The following is a 15,341-nucleotide window of genomic DNA, read 5'->3' on the forward strand; positions in this document are numbered from 1 at the left end:
TCGCTGGAATAGTACATTTTATATGATGGAGAGCTTGTTGGAACAAAAGCGCGCACTTGCTACATATGCCGCAGACTACGACCTTCCGGCCACTCTCAGTGCGCACCAGTGGCAATTAATTGAACACTTTATAACACTCCTCTCCCCGTTTGAACAATTGACTAGAGAAGTTAGCTCATCAGAAGCATCAGCTGCAGATGTCATCCCCTCTGTGACAGCCCTGAGACGTCTTCTGAGTAAGCAGGCTGACACAGACCATGGCATTAAAACAACAAAGACCTCATTATTAGAGGCTGTAAATAGACGCTTCGATCAAATCCAGTACGATCCCATGTTCTTCATTGCCACCTATTTGGACCCCAGATACAAGGATCGTTACTTTGATGAGGATGTTAAACAACGCACTCGAAAAATACTTTAGGCACACCTGTTGCCTGCTGCCGGTGCAGAGGATTGGACGCGCGACAGAGAGCGTGCACATCACACAGAGCGCAAGAGGCAACGATCCGACAGAGCAGGGCCCTCCCTGCATGATGTGTTTGAGGAGATTCTGGAAGAAAATGGACCAGAGAGGACAAGTACCTCTGTATCCCAACAACTGGGTATTTTCCTGGCAGAGACCACTATTCCCAGAGCTGAGAGCACACTCTGTTATTGGAGAAATAACCACCTGCGTTTTCCCGAACTCGCACAAATGGCACGCAAATACCTTAGTGTGCCATGCACCAGTACCGAGAGTGAGCGATTATTCAGCTCTGTGTCTCATGTCTTGGATGAAAATAGAAATAAGCTTTGCTGTGACAAGGCAGAGATGCTTATCGTGATAAAGAAAAACATGCATCTTACTAAGAAGTAGGCCATAGATACAGCAGGTGACTTATGTGTCATTATTGATCAGAAGTGGAGGTACTGTTTTTGTTTTATAAGATGCCCCATGTTCCAGCCTGTGAGTTCTGAAACACTGTAATGTTTTATTCTGTATGAAAAAAAACACAAGTTGAAAGATAGCCCTATTTATGTTTGTATTTATGAATAATTTATTTTAATAGCTTAATTTATTTCACTTGTTTTTTGCATTTACACTTGATGTATTATTATTATTTTTTTTATCAGAAAAAAAAAATGTTTTATTGGGCCATGAAAATAATCTCATTGAGTAAGTTTTTGTTTATCAGGCTAAAGCCACTCAAATAATTTTGTTGGGCAATGTCCTGAAACAATATTTTCATTGATTAGCAGTCAAATGTTTTTGAATGTTATTTTTCAGAAAAGTAAAGAACTTGTCATAAATAAGGTTATAACTAATGTCAACCAGAAAGTGACATTAAAGGTTGTTTGTGTTCCATAAATTGGTCTGATTGAATTTGTGCTCATTCTAGGATAGTTTGATCAAGAGCCGAAAGACTTGTATGTTTCTGTGGCACAAATGAAGAAATAAATAACAAAAAGAAAAAACATCGGCATCGGAATCGGCCATCGGCCAAGTTGTTATGTTAAACATCGGTATCGGTATCGGCCCAGAATTTCCCAATCGGTGCATCCCTATGTTTTAGTAAACACTATTACAAGTACCATGAACTTGATAATCCAAGAGTCAAACTACCCAAATAAGGCAAGCACTGATCACAATAAAGGTGACCAAACATTTTCAAATAAAACCAACATCTAAACCTCTGTTGATTCTCAAAAAGAGCTTCTGTATATGTCTGACAAAAATAAAGTCAAACTGGTTAGTAATACGTGAAGCTGGTAATACATGTACTGTTTATGTTATTTTTTTGGGGTGCTAACCAACATTGGACTACATCCTGTCTACATCCTGTGCCTGCTGGGTTGCATCTGAAGTGTTGCAACAAAATAAGTTTTCACATTTACCCATTGTAAACTGTTATTTGCTGGTATTAAGATTTTTTTCATGTAACAATCTGAACAAAAGATTTTATCAGTAGTCCAACCTATGCTTTTAATTTAATGTTAGTCACTATAGCAGATGTGTTGCAATACAAAGAATCCTGTGGATTTATGTCATATTTCCGTCTATTGAATATTCAAAATCCTTCGAGTGGTCATACATTGTATGAGTGTGACAACGAGTCAGGGTGTGGGTCCTCGTTAAACACACTGACTTTGCATGACAGGTACCCAATTTTCATGTTGGAAGGTAATCAACTAATAATAAGGTGAGTGTTAAAGCCTTTGACATGTTAGCAATAGCCATGAGAGAGCCAGTTATCAGCGAAGCAACATTAACCAGGACCACAACCATTGCAACCTCTCTAAAAAGCTTACAGAGAGGAAAGCTACTCGACCAGACAGTAAGACAGTAAAATGACAGGTAAGAAGAATGTTAACTCACCTCACAGTCAGTCCAATAGATGGAGGATGGAAGGGTGAAAGGACTTGCAGCAGGCCAACAATCTAAAGTTCTCAATGGCAAAAGGAAAAATTAGCCTAGTGAAGCAGAAAAAAGTAAAGTCCAGTTTTCCAAAGTCCATCAAGCTGCGCGGAGAAAGTGAGACCAGTTTGTAGATGATGCAGAATGGGATCTAAAAAAAAACATAACAAAACACTTGGGTTCTTTCAGTATCAAAGAGCAGACCAAAAGATTTTGAACACAGACAGACAAACCATACAAACAACACAGTGTGAAGCGGTAGCCAGATTATTATTATTATTATGGAATGTCATATACTTGTCAAGGGCAACCTTTGGGCTTCTTTGGCAATTCAACTGGAGATAGAATGCCAACCAAAATTATTGGGAAAACTGACTTGTAAAGGTTTTGAGTATTTGTCTTATTTATTAATTTTTCCACAAGCAGAAGTATAATGTGGTCTTAAATGCTTTTGGTGTTTTGATTTACAGTGCTGTTTTTGTAGTATCTTTGTCACATTAAATTTGGAGTATGTTTGCACAACTTTTCCTTAATATCGTAAAGGCTTGTTTTTTTGCAGAATAAAAATAAAAGATTAAAAAAAGACATGTCTCCTGTTTCCTGTTTTAGCAAAGTCAAACACAGAGCAATGAATTGATTCACTTCTCTCCAGCAATGTCATTTAAGTCTTTTAAATTTCTTACACAGGTGTTTGGCTGTCTCACAGAGAGGTTTCACACAGAGAGGCTTTCTCTTCAGGAGGTACTGGCATGCTGCTTGCCGGAGTTTTGAAGGTTGGCATGCTTAAGCACAGAAGTCATTGTTCTCACTCATTACCTGCTGAAGGACTGATACCCTGAGGCTGCACAATATGACATCACCCCGCAAAATGATCTTTGAGAGCTCCCAGGTGTAAGATAAACCTGCTTGCATTTCCACTGCAATGTCCTAATGCTACAAGGGATGTAAATGTGGAACTGAAACAATTATAGGTAAAACCTCTGAATCTTGTTTATAACTGAGCATTCAAAAATTCCTGGGAGAGAAAAGGGATGCTGGATTTGTTACAGCTTAATTGAACAGCAAGTTTCAGTTCAAATGTTTTGTAGGGGTGCAAAAACACATTCTAGACACATTTCACCTTAAAATTATTGTATAAAGAAAATAATGCCTACTTTAAGAATAGTTTGCGTTATTTTTTAGAGGAGCAACAGACACAGCTGGAGTGGCATCAGGTGTCAGAGAGACTTTTATTAACAACAACAAAAATCTACATAAAACATCCAAAACTTTGAACAAAAGTGTCCAAAGGTAACCACACTCACTCCCCTCTCCGGGGCACAAGGAGCAGTGGCTTTTTCATCCTTTTTGACCTACAGTGCACAAAGGGGCTAGATGACCCAACATTCTGGCCCAACAGCTATGTAACAGGTACAGTTCTCATACAAACTGAAGGTCCAGCAGCTCACATCTCTGTCAGCTCAGAGACCCTTCCTAGATTCACAAGAACACCAGCATGCATGCACGGGGGAAGTAAGCGATCTCTTGAAGCAAGGCATGCTTGGCATTTTAACAGCTATAGTGATGAGGTTCCATTCTCTTCAGATGTGCCTTACCACACGCCACCAGACCTGGATGATTCTGAACCCCTCCTCTCTCACACACCCACTCCTGTCGGGAGCTTGGCAAAGGGGCGGTGATTAAGGGGGCTTTCACACTGGCAGTTTAGTGCGGAACAGGGCACGGTTTGCATGAAAAATCGCTAATGTGAACGCCTTGTGCGCACTGGGGTACCGAACCCAAGACTACCTGGAGAAGGTGGTTTGAGTTCAGTTCCTCCCAAACTGTGGTGTGGTTCGCATGAATTTACAAGCAACATGGACTCGGGTCCACACTTGTTCAGGAAGTGAAGCAGGGATAGGCAACTCCGTCCTGGAGGGCCACTATCCTCCAGAGTTTAGCTCCAACCCTAATTAAACACACCTGAACAAGGCAATCAGTGTTTTCAGGATCGCTAGATAGCAGAGGTGGACATCTGAGTCAGAAAGTAAAAGTCCTGCCATATGTTTATTCCACCCATGAACTCAGTTCACGCAGCCTATTTCACCAGATGAGGAATCAAGTCATTCCTTCCAAGTCACCAACAAGTCTCAAGTTAAATCCCAAGTTCTCAAAGAGCTAAAGTTAATGAGCTAATTAAGTGACTAATTAAATTATGATTGTGCATAAGTGATGAACACCTGCTGCTATTGAGAATTACAGGTGATCAGATGTCAATGTTTTATTGGTTAAAATGATGCCACCATCATGGAGATAAGTCTTTGATTTAGTTGTGCTCTTGACCCTTGATTTGTTGTGCTATATCTCTTTCTGTAGCCCTATAAGTAGGGTTGCCACCCATCCCTTAAAATACGGAATCGTCCCGTATTTGAGAATAAAATAGCACATCCCATTTTGAATCAATACGGGACGGGATTTGTCCCGTATTTTCGGAGTTGTCTTCAGTGTAGCATTTCATGTAAATCATCCCAGATCCCACCAGTGTTCTGTGAAGACTCGTCCTATTCTGCTCCTGATTGGGTAGTACTCACTGCCATCGGTGGATTGACAGGTTCACGACCAATCAGAGTCAAAGAAGGGCGGGACTCTTGGCAGAGAGTCGTTTTGAAAGAATAGCGGAGGCTGCTTCAGATAACCCCCCGCATCCAGCGCTGAAATGAAAGCGGATTCAAAAGTATCGACGAAACTTGGAGGAATCTAAGTGGAAATGAGTATCAAGCACAATTTGTCGGCGAGTGTTCTGTGTTGCGCACGGTGGTTTGTCAGATGTGCGACAGCATGCCTCAGGAGAACAACATTCATACACTTTACAATAAGGTTTATTTATTAAACATTAGTGTATTAACTAATACACAAATTTTTACTGTAAAACATTAATGCAATTGCTTAAAGGCTCAAGAGCTCCATTGAAGCAAATATTCACCACAATTATGGTGGCACAGTTTTTTTTTTCTGACAGTTGATTTCATCCAAGGCTGTGCTTAAAGTCAGTTGTAGTTCTTGTATTTCTCTTTTCTTCAGTGATGTTGATTGTTAACACCAGGTGTTCATCACTAATGCAGAATCTTCATTTAATTAGTCACTTAATTATCTAATTAACTTTTACTCTTTGAGGACTTGGGATTTGACTCAAGACTAGTTTGTGACTTGGAAGGAATGACTTGTTTCCTCCTCTGATGAAATCGGCTGCTCAGTTCATGGGTGGAGCAAAAATATGGCAGGAATTTTACTCTTTGGCCCCTGGATTTCCCACCTCTGCTTGGGAGAATATTTCGTATAAAAAAAAAATATATATATATTAGGACAATTCAGCTGCATAATTTATTCATGTAGCAATGCATTGTGGAAGTTTCGTACTATGCTAGTACCAGCATGCATTGCAGCAAGGTACATTTGATTTTCACCATTGTTGAGATTAATGTGCTGATTGTTGATGTCTGTGTGTGTTATTGTAGATTAGCTTTTTTCACGCTCATTAAATTATTATTATTTTTTTTTACTCAATTCTCTTTAGATTTCTTTGATGCTGCAAATGTGCTTAAACACACTGTCACAGCAGTTGAAACCTCTGTTAATTCTCAATTAAAACGTATGTAAATATGTCTAACAGAAATAAAGTCAGTCTGGTTAGTAATAAGTGAAGCTGGTAATGCAGTTTGTGGAGTTGTTTAATCCTCCTCTGCTGAGATCTACAGATGTTTAATGTCTTTTATTTCAATTGATTTCATCTAAGGTTGCGGCTGAAGTCAGTTCTAGTTCTTGTGTTTCTGCTTATCTCTTTTTCTGTTCTCTTCTTTCCTTCGTGATTCTACTTGTTAACAGGCTTATTAAGGCTGAAATGATTTCATATTTAATATACACAGATTTTGTGGCTCAGATAAGGTCCAGTTCTGGTTAATTTATTTTCTCTTGGCTGATATGTGGCATTGCTATGGCCTGCTTGTGGCTCAAATTGGGCAAAAAGGAGCGGTCCGCACAAGGGCAATCATTCCACGTTGCATGTGGGCCAGATCATCTTTCCACGGGTGCCAGTTTCGGACTGGATCTGGGCAGACACAATGTTGCTATGTGAGTTGCCATTGTCGCCTCTGGCTTGCTTAGTTGGGGACACTTAATTTACAGCAATATCGTTGACTTGATTGCAAATGGTTGCACAGATACTATTTAAACTGAACTGAGATGATGACCTCATTGAATTCAGTTCAGTTGCTTTGACACAATCATTTTTTGTTTTATAAATAAAGGTGACTTGAAATGACTTGACTTGAAGAGTCCCAAAGAGAATCTCTCTCTCTCTCTCTCTCTCTCTCTCTCTCACACACACACACACACCTAAGTTTTTTTGGATACAGTATCCCAAAGTACTGTTTTGCCACTTCGCTTATATATCCAGAACATAAAAATATTCAAATCAGGTGTAAAAACATAAAATACCTTTTCATTTGTTAGGATCTCATGACCCGAGGGTCACACCTGGCTGGAGATAAGAAAACTTTCTCACAGGCCCTCACAACATTTTTGATCTTCAGATCGATTTTAGACCTTCTCCTCAGATTAGAAAGTTTATTGTTTTATTCAATGTCATCTGTTCTGTGAGAATTCCTGAGGTTTAGCTTCACAAGGAGATCAAAGCTGTCTTTACTAAATTTACTTTGGATTTGAAACCTGGGACCCTTCATCCTCTTTGAACATTGTGGTCCTCATTTAGGAAACAAATATATGACAGAAAATTGGTCGTTTTGTCGTTTTATTGCAAAACGTAGAATTTATCAATATGTACGTGAGGGCATAAAATATGATAAAATATCATGTCTGGTCTCAGCTTGTGTACACAACATTTTTCGTTGCCTGATCTTGCATGCAGCATATAAATCATCTGGTGGAGAATTGCAGAATGACAGCATGTTGTTGTTGTTGTTGTTATCCTAACCGTCAAACTAACCTAATTAGTTGATCGTTAACCAGTAAGATTAGAATGTCTTTTTTTTTTTGAGGGGTGGGGTATACAGGGCTTTAGCCTTAGCTTTATATGCGTGAGTAGCATTGTAAACAAGGCCATGAAGATTCAATCATTACATCATGCACCTGCAGCACTTCTGTGAAAGGAGAAAAACAGAAGTCTATAATAGCTTGTTTCCATTGAGCAGTACGGTACAATACAGTTTAGTCCAGTACGATTCGGTACAGTTAATGCTAATCAGGCTTGCGTTTCCACTGCCAGTAGTACCCTTACTTGGTAGATGGGGTGTATGCCGGAAAGTAGCAATTGGCGATGAACCGCGGCAATAAGCACAACTCTGCCTCTTTTTTTTAAATATCAGTTTTAATGATCAATAATAGCCATTATAAAAATATATGTACAAAATATAAGATCCGTATATAAGAGGAAATAAAGACAAAAACAAACAGTTCAGTCAAACATATGCTAGTCAGCACTTTACTATGGTAAAGTTATATTTAAATATACAAAGTTAAAAATAACTTTAACATGACATAATATAACATAACTCAACCAAAACGATACAACCAGGAACAAATAATAAATTCATGAGACCACAAATGTCTGTTAAATATAGCCAACCCAAAACAAATTGTATCTCATGTTTAATCACTACAGAGACATCAGAGCCAGTAGCATATCAGAAGAACTGGCCTAGCTAAAGCTGCTCTCAGTGAATACATAGCACTGAATGCCCGCTGATCATCTGGAGCTACAAAATTGGCATAGTAATTTTTTTATCTTTATAAATAAACCACAGATTTGAGTTTTAAACAATTACATTCTCAGCAATTCACGAGTTCACATTTACTTATAATTAAATAAAGGTTTAAGCGTATTTGGCATGCTGTCCGGGGAGAGAGCTCCGAGCCCGGGGAACCCCCACCCCTGTCCGGGGAGAGGGGTCTGAGCTCGGAGGCTGGCCCAGCCCACAGTGCTCCCCCGAGTGCTTCTACCTGGCTGGGGTAGAAACTTGGTTGAGGGTGCGAGATCGGGGTAGCGGAGGGATTCTGGGAATCGAGAGACACCGAAGGAAGGACTTCCTTGATCATTTATAGGCGTTTTCCTCTTGAGCTTATTGGTAAACTGTGTAATCGCTAATGATGCACTGGCCATGTTAATTATCCGTGCATGTTCCTCCTGAAATTTGTTTGAGAAACTTTCCACATTTACTTATTTCAATCAGGACCAGTTAGTGTTGGTGGTATGGTTATGTTCTGGGCAACACTCCACACACCTCTCCATGCAGCCATGCTTGGACAGAGCGGGGAGAGCAGCAAGACAAACCCCCCTGGGGTACAGAACACAACCATTATAAGCATAATTACAATTCTCAATAACATGAGTTGTAAACAAAATGTCATAGAGACTGCTTCCAATGAAGACACTGTAAAGAAAGAACAAGTTAGATCAGATTACAGGTTCAGTTGGTGGAGTTGGGGTTGGAGGAGGGAGTTAATTGCAAGCTGCAATGCGATGGAGAGACACTGAATAATGGGAATTTAAATAGACCGGAGGTGATAGGTGTCAAGACTGGATTGGTACCTGTCAGGAACAGCTGACTGTCAGCTGATGCAAGCATGACTAACATGACCTGACTGAACTAACGTGATGCTCGATTTCAATAAGGGCCACTTCCGTCAAGTATATTTATGACAATTATAATTGCATACAGTTAGTGTTGGCGGTATGGTTATGTTCTGGGCAACACTCCACACGCCTGTCCATGCAGCCATGCTTGGACAGAGCAGGGAGAGCAGCAAGACAACCCCCCAAAACAACCATATGCCAAAACTCCCCAACACAACTGATGCAATTTGAATGGCCAGCAATGAGAAATGTTGCTTGATACTATATTTATGGGGGAAGCACCACCCAAACTCGGAGAGAAGCATACAACAAGCATGTTGCTTAGCTGCTTATGCAAAATATTTGACAGAACTGTATGGGGGAAGCATACACCCCTAGCAGCAGCAGCAGCAGCAGCAGCTTAATACGATGGCAGTTGTATATCATTCAATTTAAGTCTAACATGCTGAAAAATCACATTAAGGTGGGGGGTGGGAGCGTCACCCAAAGTTAAGCAATAAAGGATGTGCAACAAGTATGTTCTTAAAATACTTAAGTAACTGTGTAAAGGGGGAAGCATACGCCCCTACACAGCAAAATCCCCAGTGTTAATTTAACACTCTTGAGTGTGGACTCATATAAACACTAAAGCAGTGTTAAAAGTAACACTGAAGCAGAGTTGAAGTTAATGAGATAATTAAGAAGTTAATTGAGTTATGATTGACCATAGTTGAAGACACCTGATGTTAACAAGCAGAATCACCAAACGAGAAAATCACAATTTGTGTATCACCATTATAGTGGTCAATGTTTGCTTTAGTTGGGATCTTGACCCTTCAGTTATTATCTTTAGATTTTATGTGGCTGTGGGGACTGAATTATATCATACAGACAGACCACAGCAAAGGCAATCATGTGTGCCATTGATTGTGATTTGAGCTATTTGTTATAGAGTGACCTGAATGCCTGAGTTTAAGTTTCTTTACTGCAAACATAAATTAAGTGTAAAAGAAAAGTAAGCAACTCAGCATTTCTGACATAGTATGACATGTTTTTAATAGTTAGTTCTACGTAAAAAAAAGTAATCTTTTGTTTGGACAGACATCAGGAATCAGCGTGAGCATCACAACAACGGTGACCATCAAAAAAGCATGTTGTAGCCAATAAAAACTCATCCATGGCTCCCATCATGCATTGCGGCATGAATAAAATATGAGCTGAACTGTCTTTTTAACTTTTTATTCTAACTATATTTTATTTTTGCTGTTTTTATGTTCATTTTTTGTATCTAGTTTTGTGATGTTAAGAGTTGGTCTGTTTATCTGAAAATGCTGTTTGTCACCGTTGTTAGGATTCATACGTTGATTATTGTTATCTAAAATTAGAATTCTTTAATAAAAAAAATCAGAATCACTTGCAAGAGATATCTACAAAATGTATAGAAAATACAGATTTATTCATTGTGGAATCAAAGCTGTGACAATCAATAATGGAAGTTTTACTTTGAGAAAAGACTGTAAATGAGTTCAGTGTTTCATGTCAAACAACGATTACATTAAAACAATCATCAACACGCAATGATTTTTGCTCTTGGTTTGACAAACAAACTTTAAAAGTAAAAAGTTACAAGCCAAGATCCCAGCTAAAGCAAACACTGACCACTATAATGGTGACACACAAATTGTGATTTTTCTCGTTTTTTGATTCTGCTTGTTAACATCAGGTGTCTTCAATAATGCTTAATCATAACTCAATTAACTTCTTAATTATCTCATTAACTTCAATTCTGCTTCAGTGTTACTTTTAACACTGCTTCAGTGTTTATATGAGTCCACACTCAGAGTGTTAAATTAACACTGGGGATTTTGCTGTGAAGCAGCAGCAGTCTGATATGATGGCAGTATTATCCAATTTTATTTATCTACTATGCTGTAAAAATCACAAAGGGGGAAGCATCACCCCAAGTTAAGCAACTGAGGATGTGCAACAAGCATGTTTCTTAAAATGCTTAAATATCATGCCAATCCCGAGTACCCACAGAGCAGTATTAATCCCCATCTCCAAAAGTCCCCAGCCTGGTCATATCTGCAAAACAATAATACAGTTTCTGATTCTCTCTGGAAAAACCAAGCTCCTGGGGGCATGCTATGGGCGGAGCTATTATACTGATTAGTGTTGTTTCCATAACATATATTCACTTATGTGCTGATTTTCAACAAAAGAAAGAAATCTGATGCAGTTGTACTGCCAACGATTTCCTGATGAAACGCGTTTACGGGCGAGGTCTCGCTCTCCTTTGGTCGAGATGTGCATGGGCTTTCCTAAGAGAAATGTTCATAAGGAGTTCCACCATTGTCTACGTCAAAGATCCATCATCAAAAAAAAAAAAAATACAGAAACTTGTACCACCCAGAAATAAGATTTCTCCATTCATCCAAATTGACCAGGTTTAGCATGAAAATCCATGTCTTTAACACTGAACAACTCTGAATCCATGAAACATCATTGTAGCCCCCCTTTAAGCAAACATGTGATACATACGACCCCTTGCTGCGGCATGAAGAACATGTAATATGCATTAATGCTGTAGGTTGCATGATGGAGGGCGGTAGTCCAGCAGGGAAAGCATGCACCCTTCGGAAACTTAGAATGGCGTCCAGTATGAATGAAAATGCTCCATAGAAACACCTCCGTCAGAATAAAAATGCCTAAACCGAAATGGTAATCTGTTGAGAGGTAGGATAACCTTCTATAACCGAACTAAGTTAAAATCCTGCAATGGAAATATGTTAAAATGATTACTTGTACCCATGTAATCACATCAATAGTCGGTCATCAGAATGGGAACATGATGTCGGCAACGCTGTGCATTCAATGATTAGTAGACACTGACATTACAGTAGAGACTGGGAAATAGTGGACAAAAGATGATAAAATTCCACTTGCTGGCTTGCGGTCTAATTAGTCAAAAACTTTGCAGGCAGCGTTTTTTTTTTTTTTTTTTTTTCGAAGGCACCTCATGAAACAGATTTCGGACAGGCTTCTGAGGTAGAGTAATGGTTTAATGATCTAAAGCAAAATATAGAGAGCTTTGGTTATAACTTAGTAGATATTTCATTACTGCAATATTTATTTCTCGCTAGAAATTACATAAGTGCAAAACTTTGTTCAGAAATATACATTTACACAAAAACTGACCACTGACCGCAACTTTCAGACGCCATCTTTATTTTTTGGCTTAGCTGTCACAGAATGGAATGCACGGGATTGTGGGATATCAAAGGCAGCAAAGGATACATCTATGCTGCCTTCAAAAACTGGCCAGATGAAGTCATCTCAGGAGAAAGGAAATGAAGCTGACATTGATTTCGGACGTGCCTTGATGCCTTCCTACCTTGGAATGCGACCTCCAAAGGCAGCATTTTTCAGTTTTGGGATGCAGCCTATGATAGTGAATAGCTCAATAAAAACACTTGACCAAAATTTGCCTGCCATTGTATGAATTATTACAGATGCATAAACCCAATTGTAAATGTTGTAAGATAGCTCATTGCAAGCACTATCTGCATTCATATGCTGCCCCCTCGTGATTCATGTTTTAACAAAACTTGGTGAGAATCATGTATTTTACCATTTAAATTTACCTTTTTTAATTTTTTTTTATATCATAATACAATTCATTTCAGAGCTGCTTTAAAGAAGGTCTTAGGCAACAGTTATTTCCCCTTGCTGAATTGACATGCTTTGGTGTTTTCCAGTTTTCTCAACTGGACCAGAAATGTCCCGGTGCTCCAGATGGCATTTGAGAGGAGTTCTCTCACTGCAGCGGACACGTATACTCATGATGGGCGGGGAAATACGAGATGACAGAACTGATAATGCACCAATTACAACAAAGAATCACTAGTTTCACAACTGTATGGTACACTATTAAAGGAAATGATTTATGATAGTAAATTACAGATTTTGCGAAGCAACAAAACAAGTGGGTATACTTAATAACCTGACCACACCAGTGGTACGATAGAAGACGGCCTTAGTGTGTATATGATCGTGTTCAGGCCACATGACTGAGCACACGAATGAACACTAGAGGTGCAATATTAGTCTGTTAATTCCAAGCAAGTGCGAGCAGCTATTAAAAATATTAATGCAACCCAGTTTTTTTTCTCTCTCTCTCTCTCTCTCTCTGGTAATTCTCATCGTAGCCACTTATGTCCCAAAATCAAAGCACGAGCTTCATGTGATACATGTAATAACCACATCGCATTAGATAACGTCTCATAACTATAACGATAACGATAATCTGTTCCATTGATTAAGAAGGGATATCCACAAACTGAGCTCATCTCGGCATGGATTGGTTATGAATAATTGGTCCCCAAGCTCGTGAACAGAGGACGCGAGAGAGAGGAGGTGAGAAACGAAGGGGTGGCCTTGAGGGATTATGCGCATCGCAAAATTTAGATGACAGAGAATGGATAGCAGCTCACGTTTGGAGCAATTTGGATTTGCTAAGAGAGTGGAAGCCACCAGAATAGTTCTGTCGATTTTTTCCTGGAGTAGGGAAGCTTGAAACTTTTGTGAATCTAGGTTGGTTCCCAAAAATTTGATGGAAGTGCTTGGACCTGAAGTTTTTTTCCTGAGTGAGGGGAATCCGGAGCTCTGCAAAAACCTTTTGAGTTGTCATGAGGTTTCCTGCTGGGATGGAGTCAGGCAGTGATATGGTCAAGAAATCGCCTAAGAGGTGAATTAGGTAGGGTACGGCGTAATTGTTGGAAAGAATCCAGCAAATTGCTTCTGACAACATGTCAAAAATCTTTGGGCTGCTTCTGCGCAGAACCTGATTTTACCAAGTGAGACATGTTCCTGGGACAACATCGTTGTTGACCCTGGAACAACATTGTGATTAACCAATCAGATTTGAAGAACCAGTTTATAGATTTTGTGAAGTTTATGCTTAAAATCAGTGTTTGGTGCTTGTACATAAGTGTCATTCATCTATCATTTCCTCTGATTTTAGGGATTACTCATGGTTAAGGTTAGGTTTAGGTGTAGGGATATGGATAAGAATATATTTTTGGAGTAAAATGTTGTTCCAGGGTCAACAAAATATGTTGACCTAGGAACACATCGAACTTGGCAAAATCAGGACGTGCTGCTTCTGCAGCCGAAAGCGAGGCGGACGGAAAAGTAAAATGTATTTCTCCAGTAGACGTAGAATAAGTGCCAAAAATCTGGGTGGATGGGCATCACTTTAAACGCAGAGGTGATGTTAACTTTGGCCATCCAAGCACCGCGTCCTGCGTCTTAGATCATAGTGATGGCTTGGTCGATGTCGTGGTGGTGAAGAGAAAATTCATAGAGTGGAATGAGCCTGTTAATGCTCGGGAACGGGGAATTATGTGGGGAAGAAAGATTGATGATGAGGCGTTTTTTACCAGAAAGTTTTCTAGTTGCTATGCCCATGGGGCTGATGTGGAAGATGTTGAAGGGGAGAATGGAAAAAGGGCCGATCATGAAATCAGCGTCTATTTCTTTCTTAATTAACAGGTCAGCTGGGCATATGAGGCTTTGGGAGGGGAGACTTTCGACCCCAGGATGAAAACCATGTGAGAGATCCGACAGTAGATAGTTAGAAAAATCTGGGTTGGGGTGATGGAGCAGTTTGGAAGATAGGCGAAAAATATTTACAGGAGTCGATAGGTATTGTTTTTCATTTTTATTGACATCTTTTTGTACAGGACAAATCAAGCAGGCGTGAGCGCCGCCGCAAAAGTTGCAAATATGCATGAACCGGCAGCGTTGTCTTGAGCACCTGCCGGCTTTGAAGCTGATGCAGAGTTGCCTGCCAGAGAAAGAAGGGGGCCAGTGATTAGTGGAATTGGGGAGGGAAAGATTGTTTGGAATGGATGGGTTGACAAAGAGGCATGTTGTAGAGGAGTTTGTGATGGATCGGCATACTGCGCATGTAATGTTATTGCAGCCTAAAAATACCTGATTGTGAAGTTCGGTGTCCAAAGCCCCCCAATAAGGACACTGATTCCACTGGGACACTTGGATGGCGCATTTTGCCGAGAATAATTGATGGTAGGTGTAGAAATGGGAACCCCCATTTGATAACACGAGCTCAGCGATTATTGTGAGATAGTCACGGGCGAAATAGGAGACAGGAGAGAAAAAAGATCTATGTCCGCACCTGAGAGAATTTGGCTCCGAATGTTACTGGAGATAGGTGTAGGATCCAAGGCGGGGCATTTAGTGGCATGGATAGGAGCTTAGCTGAGGACAGGGAGAAGGATGAACGGGCATAAGAGATGGAGGAAGTAGTTGACGGAA

This window comes from Carassius auratus, chromosome 40 (assembly GCF_003368295.1).
Source record: "Carassius auratus strain Wakin chromosome 40, ASM336829v1, whole genome shotgun sequence".
NCBI lineage: Eukaryota > Metazoa > Chordata > Actinopteri > Cypriniformes > Cyprinidae > Carassius > Carassius auratus.